Source organism: Ailuropoda melanoleuca, chromosome 15 (genome assembly GCF_002007445.2).
Source record: "Ailuropoda melanoleuca isolate Jingjing chromosome 15, ASM200744v2, whole genome shotgun sequence".
NCBI classification, from domain to species: Eukaryota; Metazoa; Chordata; class Mammalia; order Carnivora; family Ursidae; genus Ailuropoda; species Ailuropoda melanoleuca.
This window is the reverse complement of record NC_048232.1, coordinates 50,039,047-50,058,369: the sequence shown is the minus strand read 5'-3', so window position 1 is coordinate 50,058,369 and position 19,323 is coordinate 50,039,047. Positions and strand designations below refer to the sequence as shown.

Sequence of the window (19,323 nt, the reverse complement as noted above, 5' to 3'; positions counted from 1 at the left end):
TGAAACAAAAGGGATAAAGAAGAGCAGCGAAACCAATGGAAATTATTCTGACATTGAGAGCCAAATGGTAACAAGATTTTTTTGAGCATAACATATGCACTAATTTTTGTTAAGGAAAAAGAAGAAAAAAATAAGACTCTTGGATTGTTTGATACTCTATTAAGAGAAGTTGATCACAGGGAGAAAAGTTGAAATTTCTCACTTATTTGATGTACTGCCTGTCAGTTTCAAATCACCCTTTTTTGTCTGCTCTTTGAAAAATGGATGTAGGCCCTTAAAATGATTTTTCTTTCCTCGCTAGCACTGAGGCTCTGTCAGTAGAGGGTGCTGGAGAAACACTGCAGGAGGAAAAGAGTTTTCACTTCCGAATTCTGGTGTGCTTTGGCAGGTTCCTGCAGCACGCAAGACTTCTCCCAGCTTCTCCAGCCCCAGACTCCTGCAGTGCATGGTTTCTCCACCATCTAGTCCTACAGTGATTGTAGCTTCTCCCGTAGCCGGCTCCTGCTGTGCGTGTAGCCTGGAGCTCCCCCTGGCAAGCCCAGCCTCTTGGGCAGTTTTGTTAAGCAATGCCTCTGGTGCGGTGTAGCCCTAAGATTGACTTCCATTGACACGCTGTAGGCAGATATCCAGCTAGTTCCACTAGGGGACACCACAGCAACTTCTCTGCCATTCAGTGAGTCACAGCTGGACAATGTATCTCAGTCTTGACTGGGGGTAAAGGGGCTGGGCATGCTATCTCAGCCCTGAAGGTAGTAGTTGCCTCTATTATTTGCTATTTCTATATTCTATATTCTTTTTATGTCTTTTTATTAAGCTTTTCCTATCAAATTACTGTGTAGGTTTTCTCTCCTGGCTGGACCCAGACTGGTACAACATGAAACGTTGATCTCTATGAAAATAACACAAAACTCATTTGACACAACTACAATGAGAACACTGATGATAAAGTAGTTAACGGCTGTCTATTTTTTTAAGTTGTCCTGTGTTGTTGTTTTTAAGATTTTATTAATTTATTTGAGAGAGACTGTGAGAGAGAGCACAAGCAGGGGGAGAGGTGGAAGGAGAGGAAGAAGCAGAGGGAGAAGCAAATTCCCAACTGAGCAGGGACCCAGACGGGGTGAGGCTAGATCCCAGGACCCTGGAATCATGACCTGAGCCGAAGGCAGATGCTTAATCGCGGAGCCACCCAGGTGACCGGTCTATCATCAGCTTAAAGAGTATAAAATTAGTCATTATTCAAAAAAACTTAAATGCCCTAAGAAGCTTGCAGTTTATACATGAAAGAAACTTGATTGTGGCTTTTTCAAAATTGATAATCCTAAAAATGTACACAATCCTACTAATAAGAATTATGAAACTGGGGAAAAAACTTTTCTAAACTATAATAAAAATAAACTTTGGTCAGCCATGTTGGAGAAAAGATCAAATTACCTTTCAATTCTCTCCAATTAGAAAATATTATGGGGGTGCCTGGGTGGCTCAGTCCGAAGAGCGTCTGTCTTTGGCTTAGGTCATGATTCCAGAGTCCTGAGTGCCAGGATGGAGCCCCGAGTCAGGCTCCCTGCATCAGGAAGTCTGCTTCTCCCTCTCCCTCTGCTCCTCCCCCCACTCATGCTCTCTCTCTCACTCAAATAAATAAATAAAATATTTTTTAAAAAGAAGAAGAAAATATTAGCTATGGGGCGCCTGGGTGGCTCAGTCAGTTGAGCTTCTGACTCTTGGTTTTGACTCAGGTCATGATCTCGGGGTCCTGGGATAGAGCCCTGTGTCCGGCTCTGTGCTCAGCATGAGATTGCTTGTCCCTCTCCCTCTGCTCCTCCCCCTGCTCTCTCTCTTATAAACAAATAAAATCTTTTTTTAAAAAAGAAAATATTATGACGTTATCATTTGGGGAGGTGATTGCGAAGTGTGCAGTCAAAAAAGGTAGGAAAGAATAACAAAACTGTGTCAAGCAGATGGTTAATAAGAATATTATGATATTTTTTGGATTTTGTAGTATTTGTGGTATTTATCAGTTTTTTAAAATTTATAATATGTTGTGATTTTTTTTCTCATTAAAAGTAGGTATTTTCTTGTATACCTGATGTTTCATTCATGTTTGTGCATTATTCTTCTTAAGGAAGATCCCCCAGTTGTATAAGGTTTTCCACTAACCTGGATTGGGTCCAACTAGCCCTCCTTTCCTGTCTGTGTACCGAGGAAGTTTGTTTGGATGAGAGTCCACCAGGGGATCCTTAACTNCTTCTTCTTAAGGAAGATCCCCCAGTTGTATTAAGGTTTTCCACTAACCTGGATTGGGTCCAACTAGCCCTCCTTTCCTGTCTGTGTACCGAGGAAGTTTGTTTGGATGAGAGTCCACCAGGGGATCCTTAACTCCACTCTCTTGAGAGATTGTATTGATAGGTGACTTGTACCTATGAATAGCATGAGACAGGAGAAAAAAGTTGATGAATTTCAGTTCTCAAATTCTAAGATCCTAATGACCTATCCTCTGTAGAAATGTTCTCACCAGATACGCAGGAGGACAAAAGAAAAAGAAGAAATTTTCCCAGGATATTGAGTAGGTTCGGCTTCTGCTCACATGTCAAGCACAGGAAGGACAGGGCTGGGCTGGGCTATACATGCCACGTGATACTATGTTGGGACCAACTTNGGCTAGGCTATACATGCCACGTGATACTATGTTGGGACCAACTTCCTCCTCCTCCCACCCCACAAGAATCAGAAGAAAAATGTAAAAGTCTCACCATATAGACTTTTCTGATGCCTGGAATTTGAGAGATCAGAAAATATCATTATCAAAAAGACAAAACTTGTATTTCTGCAATGAATAATAAAGCCACAGATAAATAAAAAACAAATACTCTCAGGGAATGTAACCTATTAATTCAAATCCACACCAAATTGTCAAATGGCTGCAATTAGATCCTTTTGTCTAGTTTTTTTAAACTTTATTGAGAAATAATTGACAAATATAATTGTATATATTAGAAGAGTGTGATGATTTGATATACATATATAGTGTAGAACAGTTACCACAATCAAGATAATTAATACATCCATCACCTCACATAAAGTATTCAGTTTTGTGTATGTGGTAAAAATGCTTAAGGTCTACTCTCAGCAACTTTCAAGTTTACAATACCCTATTAACTATAATCACCATGCTGTATATTAGATCCTCAGAACTTACTCTGTAAATTTGTACCTTTGACCTATATCACCTCATTTCTCCTTCCCTGCAGTCCCTGGCAACCAACATTCTATTTTGTTTCTATGAAATTAGTTTTAATTGGTTGAGGAAAGGAAAAGGACACAAGGATTGCAGAGCGCCTCCAGAGAAGAGACTCTCTTTTCCAAGTAAAATGGGGCAGTAAGGCCATTGGAAATGAACCATTTCCACATCCAAGTTCTGTCTGAAGCCTGGTTGGAGAAACTGGCTAAAGTATAGAGAACATTTATAATAAGAAAAATATGCATAATTCATTGTGGACAGAAATAGTCATAAATAGGCAAAGGGAAAAAGAAATCCATCTGGAAATCCTCATTGCCAGCTCTCTAAGGAACATGAGATGGAAAATTATAATGAGCTTACCGCAAAGCTTCCCTGACTTGAAGATGTGACTTTTCTGAGTTCTTTCATATTTAATTGTATCTATGGTAGTATTTCAGGGGGAATCTCATTAGTCTTTATTCATTATTTCTACTTATAGGGAGGTAAATTGGCTTCACTTTTTTTTTAGGAGAATGCATGTTCTGTTTTTTGTTATTTTTAAGAAAAGACATGTATTGTAATGCTTATCCTTTCTTATATTTGACAAGTGTTTTTACATGGACAGTAGATCTTTATGGGGAAAATATCTAATAATGGGAAATTGAGTATATATCTCACATTTATATAATTATAGAAAGATTACAAGTTATCATATGTGAATCCTCTCTTGCAACTGTGCTTTCTCAGAGAAGTTGCATGTAAATGATAAAGACAGAAGGGCCAATACTTCATTTTAAAAGTTTGTGTGACTGTATCATTTTACAGCTGGGGAGAACTGAAGTAATCATTCAGTTTAAGTGCAAGGAAGTTGAGACCCACAAAAGTTTAATCATTGGTAGCAAAGCTGAAACTAGACTTTATATGAATATATGCCCAGCCCAAGGGTCTTTTCACCACATTAGGTTACTTCCTATATTTGCCTATTATACAAATGAGAATAATAACCAGATATTACAAACGATTTAATGATTTATACTATAGAAATGTTTAAAGGATGTTCTTTAGAAAGAAGAAAATGATCCCAGAAGGAGTGTCTGAGATGCAAGACAAATGGCAAGCAAAGAAACCAGTAAACATCTAGAAATATTTAAATATTTTCTGTGAAAAACAAATATTATTGTCTAATTTGTAGAGGTTTTTTTAAAGGGTAAAATAATGGACAAAAGATCATTAAAATCAGGAGGGAAGTGATCAGAGTTATGGTGTTCTAAGGTTCTCCCCAAATGTTAACATTTTACATAATCATACTACAATGACTAAAACCAGTAAATTAACACCGATATAGTACTATAAACTAATTCACAAACTTTGTTCAATTTTTACTAATTGTGTTGCTAATGTACTTTTCTAGTCCAGGGTCACTCATTATATGGGTGGGCTTGTGACTGCTTCAACCAATAGAGTAAACAGAAGTGATGCTATGTGACAAGGGGAAGAAACAGATCCCAACTCTCAATGCGAGGTATTTAAAGAATCTATACACCTATATTTTTAAAGTATCCCAAAGAAAAAAGACCCAAGAATTGCTAAGACACTCCTGAAAAAAGAATAACAAACTGGGGACATTTTGTTAAATCAGATATCAAGATTATTATAAAACCATTAATTAAGACAATATGATACTGATATAGGAATAGACAACAAATGAATAAATGAAGAACCTGGAAGTAGAGCCCACATATGTAATGTTCCTGACATATTACATGGATGGTATTGTAGATCAGTGGGAAAAGGACAAGATATTCAATGAGTAGTGCTCAGACATTTGGTGATCCAAATGGAAAAAAAAAGTTATTGGATCATATTATACTTGTAAATCAATTACTAATTAAAAACTGGGGAGTGAAGGGCAAAATCTTAGAGGTTAAGGTATTGGATAAAAATATGACGGCCTCTCAGTTCCTATGTCTTCATCAGAGGCCCACCTTCATTCTTGTCCTTAGGTTTTCATAAGTCATCCCTATATTCTCATAATAAACCCTATCACCTTTTTTGTTTTTGCTTCAGCTAACTGTACGTGGTTTCTGCCTCCTACACAGGTATTTAAGTTAAGCTGTTGGAAAGGAAAGGCCAAACATTTATCTACCTCTTACTTCACACCCAGCATCTTCTAAGCACCTTATATGTATTAACTCATTTAATTCTCAAAAACAAGCCAATGAGATAGTCACTGATTATCCCCATTTTATGATGGATGCATACAGAGACATAGAGAAGTTAAGGAACTTGCCTAAGTAAGGTCACAGGGTTAATAATAAGCAGCTAAACCAGGATTTTAATATGGATATTCTGGCTCCAGTCCTTAACAAAGGAACTAGAATTTGAACTCGGACTGTCTGGCTCCAAAGATCATATTCTTAACCTCTATGTTGTGCTGTGAAAACCAGTTTCACAACAATTCTCTTTGCTTTACTCTTTTATTTGTGACCAGTTCAATCCCAATTCCAGGTGTCCTGCAGAGCCTCACAGAGAGGAGCTCTCTTCTAGCATGGACTTGGCAAAGGCTTTTTCTGGAAACACTGTAATACCAAATAACTGCTCCTCACAGGCACTTCCAGTTTTGGGACCCGACTTCACCTCTGTCACGCACACATTTTGCTCTTAAGTTCCAGCACCATTTTGCCCTGCCTTCTTCCTCCACCACCAAGTGCCTACAGTAGAGTTCACCACAGAGAGCAGGGAGACACAATGTGTTTCACCTGGGTTCAGCCTCTCCCACTACCCGAGGAATAGATAGCTTTAGGTGTCTGGAAGTGCCCTTAGGCACATTTGGTTCAAGGAAATCAATAATGATTGAATTTCAGCTCCAACTCCAGCCGTGTGCTCTGTGTGGACCCTAAGACTTTGTACCATCTGGGTTTTGCAGATCCTATAAAAATAAGACTTTCTTTTCATCTGTTACCTTCAGAAGCTTTGGTTTTTAAAAGGGCCACCACACAGGCTTGACTTGACTGCAGCTTGACTGCAGTTGGCTTGGGCTATCACAAGAAGCTGTCACTGAGAGCTGCCTGAAGCCCAGTTCAAAATTGTTAGTTTTGTTTTGTTTCTCCATGAGACATTTAGGGATGCCTAGGTGTCTCAGTCAGTTAAGCATCTGTCTTCAGCTCATGTCATGATCCTATGGTCGTAAGATCGAATCCCACATTGGGGTCCTTGCCCAGTGGGGAGCCTGCTTCTCCCTCTGCCTGCCTTTCCCTTGCTTGTGCTCTCTCTTTCTGACAAGTAAATAAATAAAATCTTTAAAAGAAAAAAAATGAGACATTTAGAGTTTCAAATATGGTAAAGATTCTAAATTCGAACTAATAGTTTCTATAAATTGTTTTGAACCCTTCCTTCCTTCCTTCCTTCCTTCCTTCCTTCCTTCCTTCCTTCCTTCTTCTATCAGCAAAAGCCTCTCTGAATTACCACAACTAGAAATGATCTGTTTCTCTAGCCACTATAGTACGTAGACACTTGGAACGTGCTCCATGCTCTTTTATTGAATAAATAGCTGTACACCTCTCTCGTCTATCTACCACATCAGATGCAGTGGTAACATGTGGTCTGCTGGAGAATAATCTTCAAAAGTGGCTCCTTTACAACAAAATTTTAAAGGTAAAATATTTATATGACAAAGGGATCACTTCTGTGTCATTCTTGCATTCCCTACCACACTTCAACAATACCTTGGCCATAATGGACCACTTCATGAAGTAGGTCATCACAGCTTTAGAGCAGATATATTGAGAAATAGTTACCACGTGGAGCCAAGTAGCACAGCCTAGCATGTTTAATCCCTGCACCTGGGTTACTTTAAAATGAAGGAAAGAGGTGTTAAGAACAAATATATCCAAAATTTAGAAATAAGGCAAAGGAAAAGGAGCATGTTCTTTCAGTATTAAATAGTTTAACAAAGCCACGCAAGGATTATTTAAGTATCTAATATACCTTTGTTTGACTCACCATCTAGCACTGATTTTAAAAACCCAGATTTTGTGAAGCCACCTCTTAACTTACAGATTTTTTTTCCTCTGGGACAGATACAAATGATTTCTGTCTAGTGGAAGAATTATCAGTTTTATTGCCTTGTAGGATATTAACCAGTTTTATATCTAACCTAACAATCTTATTCTAATATTCTCTTTTTCTAATGTCTTAAAATATCCATTTACTTAAATGATCTTTGAATCAGCTTTCACATTTTACTGTTTCCTTCACTAATGATTGAACAAATCTCTGACACATGGCCATTCTATGTATGAGAGACATAGTTTTAAGTTTTTGAAAATTATACTTTGCCCAAGCAAACTACAGAGACAGAAGCCTCGTTTTCTGATAAGAGTACCGGATCTGGTTTTGGGGAATACAGTTTGGACTCCCATTATTTCCTATCCAAATCACAGGGCTCTATGTTGAAGTAATATGTATTCCCACCTGCCCAAGATGGCCAAGAAGTCCCACTAACCTAGAGGAATTTGATCTAAGTCAGTAGTGCATCTAGGAAGAGAGCAAAGGTACCAAGCAGTGGACATAGGCACTCTATACTCTTCAGAGTAGAGTACAGGGGAGAGGGAGGAACCTAAGGGAAAAGGGAAGCAGAAAAAAAAATGAAGAAGGAGAAAGAAGACAAAGTAGGGAAACAAAAAAAGTTTCCCAGTGGGGCGCCTGGGTGGCACAGCGGTTAAGCGTCTGCCTTCGGCTCAGGGCGTGATCCTGGCCTTATGGGATCGAGCCCCACATCGGGCTCCTCCGCTGGGAGCCTGCTTCTTCCTCTCCCACTCCCCCTGCTTGTGTTCCCTCTCTCGCTGGCTGTCTCTATGTCTGTCAAATAAATAAATAAAATCTTTAAAAAAAAAAAAAAAGTTTCCCAGGGCCAACAAGGGCCTAAGGATGGTACAAATAACTGGATTTCAAGCTCTTTGGAGAGAATTTTTTAATAACCCTGGACATGGACATCATAAGACTCAGTAAGAGTAAATCTCCAGTTTGTTTAGGTGAGCCAACAAAAAGTAAGGAGAGGCATGAAAGAAGGGGATTTCATATATGACTGCTCAAGACCCAAAGGCAGTTAAAGAAATACAAGAAATTTGTTATTAGTTGAACACAAATTCAAATGTTTTGTTAATCTAGATATAATTTTATCCACAGCATATACACTAAGTATTAATCTTTTTGAGCACTCATTCACCCTCCCCCCAGCAATTCAAAATAGTTCAAAATACTTAGGGAAGAATGATGTTATTAAAACAAAGCAAAACCTGAATCAGAGTGAATCATACCAGCTATCTGGTCACTAAACCGATGCTAGACAAGGAAAGATGATGAATGTCTGGGTTTGCTTGCCCGCAGGGAAGGGAGGGAAGAAAGCAGAAGGCATCAGAAGGTGAAGCAGGCACTGCACTTGTTTCTTCTGAGCACCTTCTCCGAAAGTGACTTACTTTCACCGGTCCAGTTTTAATGCGCCAGAAATCACTGCTTTTCAGACCATAATGAAAAAATGTTGGAGGAACCAGAGTCAACCTCAGGAAAGAAGAGTCCAAGGGAGGAGCCTTCTTTATGAACCTCACCCCCACATGTCTACACAAATCATCCTCCCTCTGATGACAGACCTTTAGTAAATCTCTGCTTACGAGTGGGTAAAAAGGGAAAGTGTCTATACAAGAACCGATGTTCCAAAAGAAACATTCGGGGCGCCTGGGTGGCACAGCGGTTGAGCGTCTGCCTTCAGCTCAGGGCATGATCCCGGCATTATGGGATCGAGCCCCACATCAGGCTCCTCTGCTATGAGCCTGCTTCTTCCTCTCCCACTCCCCCTGCTTGTGTTCCCTCTCTCGCTGGCTGTCTCTATCTCTGTCAAATAAATAAATAAAATCTTTAAAAAACAAAACAAAACAAAACAAAGGAAACGTTCAACTGGCTTTAAAAAAAAAAAAAAGGCTACCCCACCCGCCAAAAAAATTGAACAGTGTTTCAAAGGTGTTATTCAATGCACTTAGGTTAGTAAAAGGTTAGAAAGCAAACCTAGGCAGGACCTTTGTCTACAGAAGAATGCCCTTGGTATCACTGAATTCAATACTCAGATAATAAAATTCCTGTTTGGTAAACATTTTTCTACATAAGAAGCATTTCTGATTCTATTTGAGCACTATAGATTGTTGATGAAATTCAGAGACCATTATCTCTTCTCCTTCTTTAAAGGATTCAGATTACCCCATCTTTTAAGCATCCAGTACAGTCTTTTGTAATCCTCAGGATAATCCTCAGGGAGGGGGAGGGGGGAAGCAAAGCCTCAGAACAGGTAGAATTGCTTTTATTGTTCTTTGTTGCCATGATGGGAATTGCATATTCAGCTCCAAATGCTGAATTCACTAAAACAATGTTTTTCTCCCTCACTAGGAATAAGACAAACTATTAAATCATTATTTCCTTTCAGCTAAGGGTCCTTGTTATCCTGACCAGCTAAATGGACCATACAGTATCTCCTTGGAAAAAATGTGTGGCAGAAATGTAGGTGGTTAAATGGCCACAGAAGCTGGGCTCTATGAGCTCACAGCTGATTGCACAGTCACTGTTTGCAATTCGCCAAGGGCTTCTGTTACCGTTCAGCACAATGTTAATAGGCCACCCCTGGGAGTTAGCTGATGCTTTCTGAATAACTCACCTCCAAAATCACCTAAGTGAAGCAATGTTTATCTGCCCGCCTGAATGATGCCGCTGGTAAAAGTCATGAATCCGTGTTGTTAAACCAATGTGGATTTACTCTAGTTTTGCATCACTCAGATTAATATCAGGGATAAAAGGGCAAGATGCTGTCGAGGGCTAGATAGCAACAGCTTTGGCTAGACTTAAAGACAAAAGGGGCCGGGCTGGCTCAGTTGGTAGAGCATATGACTCTTGATCTCAGGGTCATGAGTTTAAACCTCACGTTGGGTGTAGCGATTACTAAAAAAAGAGAGAGAGAGAGAGAGAGAGAGAAGAAAGGAAAAAAGAGAAGGAAAAGAAAAGAAAGAAAAGAAAAGAAAAGAAAATAGACAACAGGTAATTATCTCTGCCGAGAGCTGCCTAAATTAGCACCATTCAACCACGAGTCATTAGCATGAAAAAGAAGGGCTTTTGAAATCCCACTGGTTTCTTGACTCCTGGCTTTTATTGGCTCACCTACGTGAACTGTTTTCTTTTACTGTGCTTGGACTTTCCTCCAATGGTGTAACCTTTGCTTTTTTTTTTTTTTTTTCACCTCACCTAATAGAGGAGGCTCTCAATTTCCCTTTCCTGTGCAACAGGTACTGTCCACACCTCACATCCTTCTCTTTTGCAAAATGGCGTTTGGCAAAGGGAAAACACATCAGGAGCTATTTCTTAAATCTTTATTGCGCTGAGTGTTTTTTTTTTTTAAGATTTTATTTATTTATTTGACAGAGAGACAGAGACAGCCAGCGAGAGAGGGAACACAAGCAGGGGGAGTGGGAGAGGAAGAAGCAGGCTCACAGCAGAGGAGCCTGATGTGGGCTCGATCCCACAACGCCGGGATCATGCCCTGAGCCGAAGGCAGACGCTTAACCACTGTGCCATCCAGGCGCCCCTGGAATTTATATTTTTTACAACACTCCTTTTTCTTAGAGGTAAAAGTATGAAAATAATACTACATACGAGAAAAATCAAGGCAAAGGAAATGGAAATATACCATTGTAAGGTTATAATACAAGAAGTGATTTACTATTTTTTTAAAGATTTTATTTTTATTTATTTGACAGAGATAGAGACAGCCAGCGAGAGAGGGAACACAAGCAGGGGGAGTGGGAGAGGAAGAAGCAGGCTCCCAGCGGAGGAGCCCGATGTGGGGCTCGATCCCAGAATGCCGGGATCACGCCCTGAGCCGAAGGCAGATGCTTAACTGCTGTGCCACCCAGGCGCCCCTGCACTGAGTATTTAAATCTTTATTGCACATATCTAGATGACTGTTCTGTGCCCAAACAGCAAAGAGATGGGCTTCAAGGTTTCCAATGAAATTTGCTATTTACAGCGAGGTTGGGGGAGGAGCCGTGGCTCACAGTCAATGTCAGAAAACAGGGAGTATAATTTAATCTGTGCCTCCTCCTTCCTTAACTTGCTGCTGGGAGGTGTCCCACTTTGAACTGAAGTGGAATTCAGACATTTCAGGGCTCTTCTGGTGAGCAACTTGGGTGGGGCTTCAAGAATTTGCAAGAGGAAGAGCCCTCTGGAGAGAATCATTCCCAGAGAAAAGGGAGTAGACATCACAGCTGCAGGAGGGGAGGGGCAATTCTGAGTACTACATAGTGTCCTCAACCCAGTCTTGCCCATCGGATCAGGCACCAAAGACTCACATTCCACCTAGGAAGTGGGAATGGCTAGTAGAGAAAACCTCTAAGTAAAAACTATTTGTTCCCAAAAATTTGATGAGACAGCAGAACAGTATTGGCCATCTTTAAAAGGAGATTTCCACACACCCTTGGTACTTACAGGGCTTCACTCTATTAGAAGCATCAAGTGTGAGGGATCTGTACTGCCCAGTAGGCACAGCCAGTGGAAGTGAGGGCAGGGTCTCAAAGACGAGTTCCATCTAGAGAAGGAGGTTGACATGCTCAGTGGAGGTGAGAGGATGGTAAGAAAATGCTGTTTCTGTAGATGAACTGACCAGCACTGTTTGGAGACACCCTTAGGACCCTCATAAATACTTGGTTTGAAAGGAACTAGGAAGACAGTTGATTCTTTTCCTAAGCTTGGTTTGACTTTGCAGGGAATAACCAAGCGAACACCCTTAACTGTTTTTCTTTCAAAGGACAGATGGAGATCCATGTTGCTCAGGCCTAGCTCCTGACGTGCTTTGGCACCAGGAGTCAAAAACTGGAATGTGCTGCTTGCTTTTGGGGTGCTGCTGACCCACTGAAGATGCCACTGAGAACATTGCCAGGACTACTGATAATTTTAGCACTCCACTGAAGGAATTAAACTACAGTTATTAGTTATGGAGTATTGTTGAAAGATTGTTTTAACATTTAATTTCTGTAGCTCTTTATATGTTTATTCTTTTGAGAGACTTGGTTCATCATTGGTGTTCAGTGAGAGCATCTTCTAAGAGCTCATATCTGGATCAATTCTCCATGTTTGTCTTCTATTGTATTTTGTGTATTTTATATTGAAATAATTGGTTCATATTCCTCTCTCTCTTGGTGAAGCTATGGGCTCTTCATGGAACTTACAGGGACAGGGATTGTTATCAGACATTTGAATTATTTGAACTGAACTCTTCACAGCTTTCATCATGGTCAGAGTAAGCTCTGCCCCCCAAAAAACTCAGATCAAATTTTTCTGTGAACATTCTTCACCATGGCTAAGACTAGTAGTTATCACCAAACACTATTTCCCTCTTCTTCAAGAGTAACAGAAATCTTAGGTGGGCATAAAACTATCCAGTAAATACATTTCCCAGATTCTCTTGTAGCTAGGTGTGGTCTTATGATGAAGTTTAGGCCATTGTGTTGTGAGCAAAGTATGGACTGTCCCTGCAGGTTTGTGCCAGGAAAGAGAGAGAGAATACCTTCCTTCCTCCACATCCTGTATCTTACTATTTGGATGAAGGATAGAGTGATGAACCACCTCCACCCTTAAAGACAAAGACCCTCCCCCAGACATGGTAGAAAAAACAGCTAGAAGGATTTGGGGACCTGAGAACCCAGTTATCATTATAGCTCTAGACAGCTCACCCCTAAACTAGGTATTACGTGAGGGGAAAAATAAACTTCTCTCTCATTCAAATCACTGAATAACCACTTTGGTGTGTAGTATACATTAAAATATTTATTCCATGGAACTGGCCAGTGTTATTTTCTTATTTGTCATACCTCACAAATGCTCTTGGCACAAAATAAGAAGTTTAATATCTAAATAATCATACTGGGGCACCTGGGTGGCACAGTTGGTGAAGGGTCCGACTCTTCGTATCAGCTCAGGTCATTATCTTGGGGTCATAAGATGGAGCCCCATGTAGGGCTCCATGGTTAGCCGAGTCTGCTTGAGATTCTCTCTCCCTCTCCCTCTGCCCCTCCCACTTGTGCGCTCTCTCTCTCAAATAAATAAAATCTTTAAAAAAAATAATCATATTAAGTCAGTAGCTGGTACATGAAATTGTCAGGATCTCTTTGATGAGCTATCAAATTCCTAAAATTTAAATATTTTAATTGTGAAGTGAGAGAAAAACCTCCCCTTTCGACATTCATTTCCACAGCCTATTTGTCTACCACATAAATATCCATTGGTCCAATTCCAAAAGGGCAGAAGTCAAATGTTCTAGTTCCTGTCCTTCTGTTTTCCTCAGGTCATTCAGGTATGGCTGCCTTCCTACTCTCAACATGCTTACTCTGAAACTCACAGATTACATGTGAACTCTGACCAACTGTAATGAGAAACAAACTTTAGTTTTTGTCATAGTCACCTCTTTTACTTCTTTCTCATTATTTTATGCTCCTCCCTTCACTCCTTAATCCTCTATCACCCACACTTCAATTATTTCCCATCAGCGGCCACCACCATTGCCTTGTTTCAGAAAAACTTGCTCACAGTATCCCTAAGAGACTTTTATATCACCAACCAACCATGAGACCCCTGCTTACCCAAGATACTTGCCATGTACTAAGTGGTTCCACTTGTAGGTCCTTTATAGCCCAGCCACAGTGCCAGCTATGTGGGCTAGGGCAGAGCGGTAGGTCCCTGAAGGACCAGGAGTGTCCTATCCTGAGGTAATAAACATCCGTGAAACTGAGGGACACGTTTGGTAGAAAATCCTTTACAGAGAGCAGAAAGTCAAAGGCCTAGGGCTTTGAGGTGACATCATAAAAAGGCAACAGAGCTGAAAAATTAAGAAAAAAAAAAGAATGAAAANATGAACTGACCAGCACTGTTTGGAGACACCCTTGGGACCCTCATAAATACTTGGTTTGAAAGGAACTAGGAAGACAGTTGATTCTTTTCCTAAGCTTGGTTTGACTTTGCAGGGAATAACCAAGCGAACACCCTTAACTGTTTTTCTTTCAAAGGACAGATGGAGATCCATGTTGCTCAGGCCTAGCTCCTGACGTGCTTTGGCACCAGGAGTCAAAAACTGGAATGTGCTGCTTGCTTTTGGGGTGCTGCTGACCCACTGAAGATGCCACTGAGAACATTGCCAGGACTACTGATAATTTTAGCACTCCACTGAAGGAATTAAACTACAGTTATTAGTTATGGAGTATTGTTGAAAGATTGTTTTAACATTTAATTTCTGTAGCTCTTTATATGTTTATTCTTTTGAGAGACTTGGTTCATCATTGGTGTTCAGTGAGAGCATCTTCTAAGAGCTCATATCTGGATCAATTCTCCATGTTTGTCTTCTATTGTATTTTGTGTATTTTATATTGAAATAATTGGTTCATATTCCTCTCTCTCTTGGTGAAGCTATGGGCTCTTCATGGAACTTACAGGGACAGGGATTGTTATCAGACATTTGAATTATTTGAACTGAACTCTTCACAGCTTTCATCATGGTCAGAGTAAGCTCTGCCCCCCAAAAAACTCAGATCAAATTTTTCTGTGAACATTCTTCACCGTGGCTAAGACTAGTAGTTATCACCAAACACTATTTCCCTCTTCTTCAAGAGTAACAGAAATCTTAGGTGGGCATAAAACTATCCAGTAAATACATTTCCCAGATTCTCTTGTAGCTAGGTGTGGTCTTATGATGAAGTTTAGGCCATTGTGTTGTGAGCAAAGTATGGACTGTCCCTGCAGGTTTGTGCCAGGAAAGAGAGAGAGAATACCTTCCTTCCTCCACATCCTGTATCTTACTATTTGGATGAAGGATAGAGTGATGAACCACCTCCACCCTTAAAGACAAAGACCCTCCCCCAGACATGGTAGAAAAAACAGCTAGAAGGATTTGGGGACCTGAGAACCCAGTTATCATTATAGCTCTAGACAGCTCACCCCTAAACTAGGTATTACGTGAGGGGAAAAATAAACTTCTCTCTCATTCAAATCACTGAATAACCACTTTGGTGTGTAGTATACATTAAAATATTTATTCCATGGAACTGGCCAGTTATTTTCTTATTTGTCATACCTCACAAATGCTCTTGGCACAAAATAAGAAGTTTAATATCTAAATAATCATACTGGGGCACCTGGGTGGCACAGTTGGTGAAGGGTCCGACTCTTCGTATCAGCTCAGGTCATTATCTTGGGGTCATAAGATGGAGCCCCATGTAGGGCTCCATGGTTAGCAGAGTCTGCTTGAGATTCTCTCTCCCTCTCCCTCTGCCCCTCCCACTTGTGCGCTCTCTCTCTCAAATAAATAAAATCTTTAAAAAAAATAATCATATTAAGTCAGTAGCTGGTACATGAAATTGTCAGGATCTCTTTGATGAGCTATCAAATTCCTAAAATTTAAATATTTTAATTGTGAAGTGAGAGAAAAACCTCCCCTTTCGACATTCATTTCCACAGCCTATTTGTCTACCACATAAATATCCATTGGTCCAATTCCAAAAGGGCAGAAGTCAAATGTTCTAGTTCCTGTCCTTCTGTTGCCCTCAGGTCATTCAGGTATGGCTGCCTTCCTACTCTCAACATGCTTACTCTGAAACTCACAGATTACATGTGAACTCTGACCAACTGTAATGAGAAACAAACTTTAGTTTTTGTCATAGTCACCTCTTTTACTTCTTTCTCATTATTTTATGCTCCTCCCTTCACTCCTTAATCCTCTATCATCCACACTTCAATTATTTCCCATCAGCGGCCACCACCATTGCCTTGTTTCAGAAAAACTTGCTCACAGTATCCCTAAGAGACTTTTATATCACCAACCAACCATGAGACCCCTGCTTACCCAAGATACTTGCCATGTACTAAGTGGTTCCACTTGTAGGTCCTTTATAGCCCAGCCACAGTGCCAGCTATGTGGGCTAGGGCAGAGCGGTAGGTCCCTGAAGGACCAGGAGTGTCCTATCCTGAGGTAATAAACATCCGTGAAACTGAGGGACACGTTTGGTAGAAAATCCTTTACAGAGAGCAGAAAGTCAAAGGCCTAGGGCTTTGAGGTGACATCATAAAAAGGCAACAGAGCTGAAAAATTAAGAAAAAAAAAAGAATGAAAACAATTCAAATTGAAGTTGGAATTAGGGTTCATCTCTTTCAGACCATTCCAAGTTGCTTGCTGGAATGTGATCAAATCTACACTTTGTTGGTTTTGGTTTTGAACCTAAGGTAGAGAGAACTTATTTAGTCATGGCATACTGCTATCATCAGTCGGGCAAGGGCTCCCTCTTATTTGGTTTTGTTTGATTTTCCTCTTTAACCCTTGATTCCCACCCTATTCCCCTCTCCAACATAAGGACCTGCCCTAAAGTATAAACAATATATGTCCTTAAGTATGTCTACATCCCTGTAAAATATATAGTATTATTTTGTGTATTTGTAATTTGTAAATTCCAAATTATGTAAAGTGATTATGTGAAAGAACTAAATAGAGAATGCAGAGTTCCACATGATTTAGATAAGACCCCCATTCTCCTGACTTGTCCATAGTAAATATGTCCTGAATTTGCCCAAAGGAAGATGGCATCTTGTGCTCCAGGAATGAATATGAGTTCCCAGAGCCCTGTGCATCTGGAAAGATTCCCACTCCTTACTCACCATACTCACTATAGTCTACCTATAGATAGACCAACAGAGCTAATCCCACATACCTGTGAGGTTTTTTCTCTGGTCCACATAACTTTTTCCTCTGGGCTTGGAGGTGCCTAAGAATGTTCATGTCAAAAATTGTAAGGGACTGAGATTTTACCCCTACTTGCAAGCTAAAAGTTACCTTGTTACAGTTTCATGGATGTTGGCAGAAGACATGAGTCTCCCAGGTCAGGGACAAAGGACAGTTTATTATTCACAGTAATAGTAACTGCCAGAGTATTGTTGGTTTTTTTTTTGGTACCAGTTTCCCAAAGACCAATTCCCATAGGGTACTGAGGGTCAGGTAATACCTGCACACATGGGGATGCATTACAGAAGAGGAAACCTGAGCTTAGTGAACACAAATCTTTTTAAATGGATAATAAGCCTTTCTGATCTTTCCCATATAGGGAAACAGTATTTTTATTATAATGGACAGTAAACAAACCTGCCTTTGTTACCTATCTTCCGAAACTGTTCAGAGAATAACATCCTTAAAAAGATAGTCCAGAACAAAGGCAGTCTGCTCACAAGATATGCAAAATTAAAGAGACACTTGGAAATTGTCTCCCAAACCTCCGTCTGTGCAATTTTCTTTCTTAAACACCCCTCTGTGAAGTTTATAATATCAGATAACCCTTTCTTGTTGCAATTGTTTACAAGCCTTATGTTACTCCCTCTCATTTTCTGAAGATTTCTGAAGAAATCAGCGTATTGATGATCCTTTACTACAATGGCCTTTTGGTTCCATGACTTCTCCTTCAATGAGCTTAGCCTCTCTTTTCTGATTATTTTTGAAGTTGAAATGAGTATCACTTTATATGTTAGCTATTAGTGTCTCCCCTTTTTAAAAAAAGATTTTATTTATTTATTTGTCAGAGATAGTGAGAGAGAGCACAAGCAGGGAGAGCAGCAAACAGTGGGAGAAGCAGGCTCACCGCTGAGCAAGGAGACTGATGCGGGACTCAATCCCAGGACCCTGAGATCATGAGTTGAGCTGAAGGCAGACACTTAACTGACTGAGCCACCCTGGCGTCCCTTTGTGTCTCCCCTTATGTGAAGGTCATGTTCGTATCCTTCACCCAGTTTTCTCTTAGGTTTACCATATTCTTTTCTTTTTTTTTTTTTAAGATTTTATTTATTTGACAGAGAGATAGAGAGCATGAGAATACAAGCAACGGGAGCAGCAGGCAGAGGGAGAGGCAGGCTCCCCACTGAGCAAGGAACAGATGCGGGACTCTACCCCAGGACCCTGGGATCATGACCTGAGCTGAAGGTGGACGCTTAACCGACTGAGCTACCCAGGCATCCCAGGTTTACCATTTGTAATTGTAATTACATTGTAATTAACAAGACGTCTTGTTAATTGTAGATATTTATCCCTTATTGACTTTAGTTATTTCAAATATCCCTTTCCAATCTGTGGTCTGTATATGAACTTTCCCTATTATATTTTTCAATAAAGCAAAGTCTTTAATTATAATGTCTTTTCCATCCATTTCTTTTTTATCTTAGAGTTTTTGCTTTGGGGAATTGGTTTAAGAAATTCTCCCACATCCTCTTTTTTCTTTTACCATTGACTTTTCATATTTCCATTGTCCATTTAGGACTTTAATCCAACTAAATTTCACTCTCCCAAGGCATATAAACAGATATAGATATACAAAATATTTGCAATATTAAAATTTCATTGGAAAAGGTAGAAAATTAGGGGAAAAAGTCTAAAAAAGTTTAAGTAGACTATAATAAAAAAGGGTTGAGAAACACTGCTTGCTATAAGCTAGGAATCTAGTATTACTTTTCTCCATAAAATGACACTTTCCTAATATCACCTGTTAAATGCTTTATCAATCCTTTCTCCACCTGCACATATCAGTTGTCTGATACCTGCAGTAAGGCCCCTTTTCAAAACGAGGGCTGCCAAGCAACACTTTTTCAAAATTGCTTGAATCATTCATAACATATTTAGTCTTCTTATACATGGCAGTATAAGTGTGTTGAATTCATTTTTTAAAAAGTCCTAATAGAATTTTAATTGGGATTGAATTGAATTTGCAGATTAGTTTTGGAGAACTGACATTTTACCCTGTTGCCATCCATTCCATGAGCATGGTATATAGCACTCCATTTATTTAAGACCTTTAAGTACTTAATAAATTTAAATTTTGGGGGCGCCTGGGTGGCACAGCGGTTAAGCCTCTGCCTTCGGCTCAGGGCGTGATCCCGGCGTTATGGGATCGAGCCCCACATCAGGCTCTTCTGCTGTGAGCCTGCTTCTTCCTCTCCCACTCTCCCTGCTTGTGTTCCCTCTCTCGCTGGCTGTCTCTCTCTCTGTCGAATAAATAAAA

At 40.0% G+C, this 19,323-nt stretch overlaps 1 pseudogene; it reads right to left on the bottom strand.

Annotated features, from left to right (window-relative positions):
- Positions 1-297: 297 nt before the first annotated feature.
- LOC100484942 overlaps positions 298-19,323 on the bottom strand; it is a 62,455-nt pseudogene continuing 43,429 nt past the window's right edge.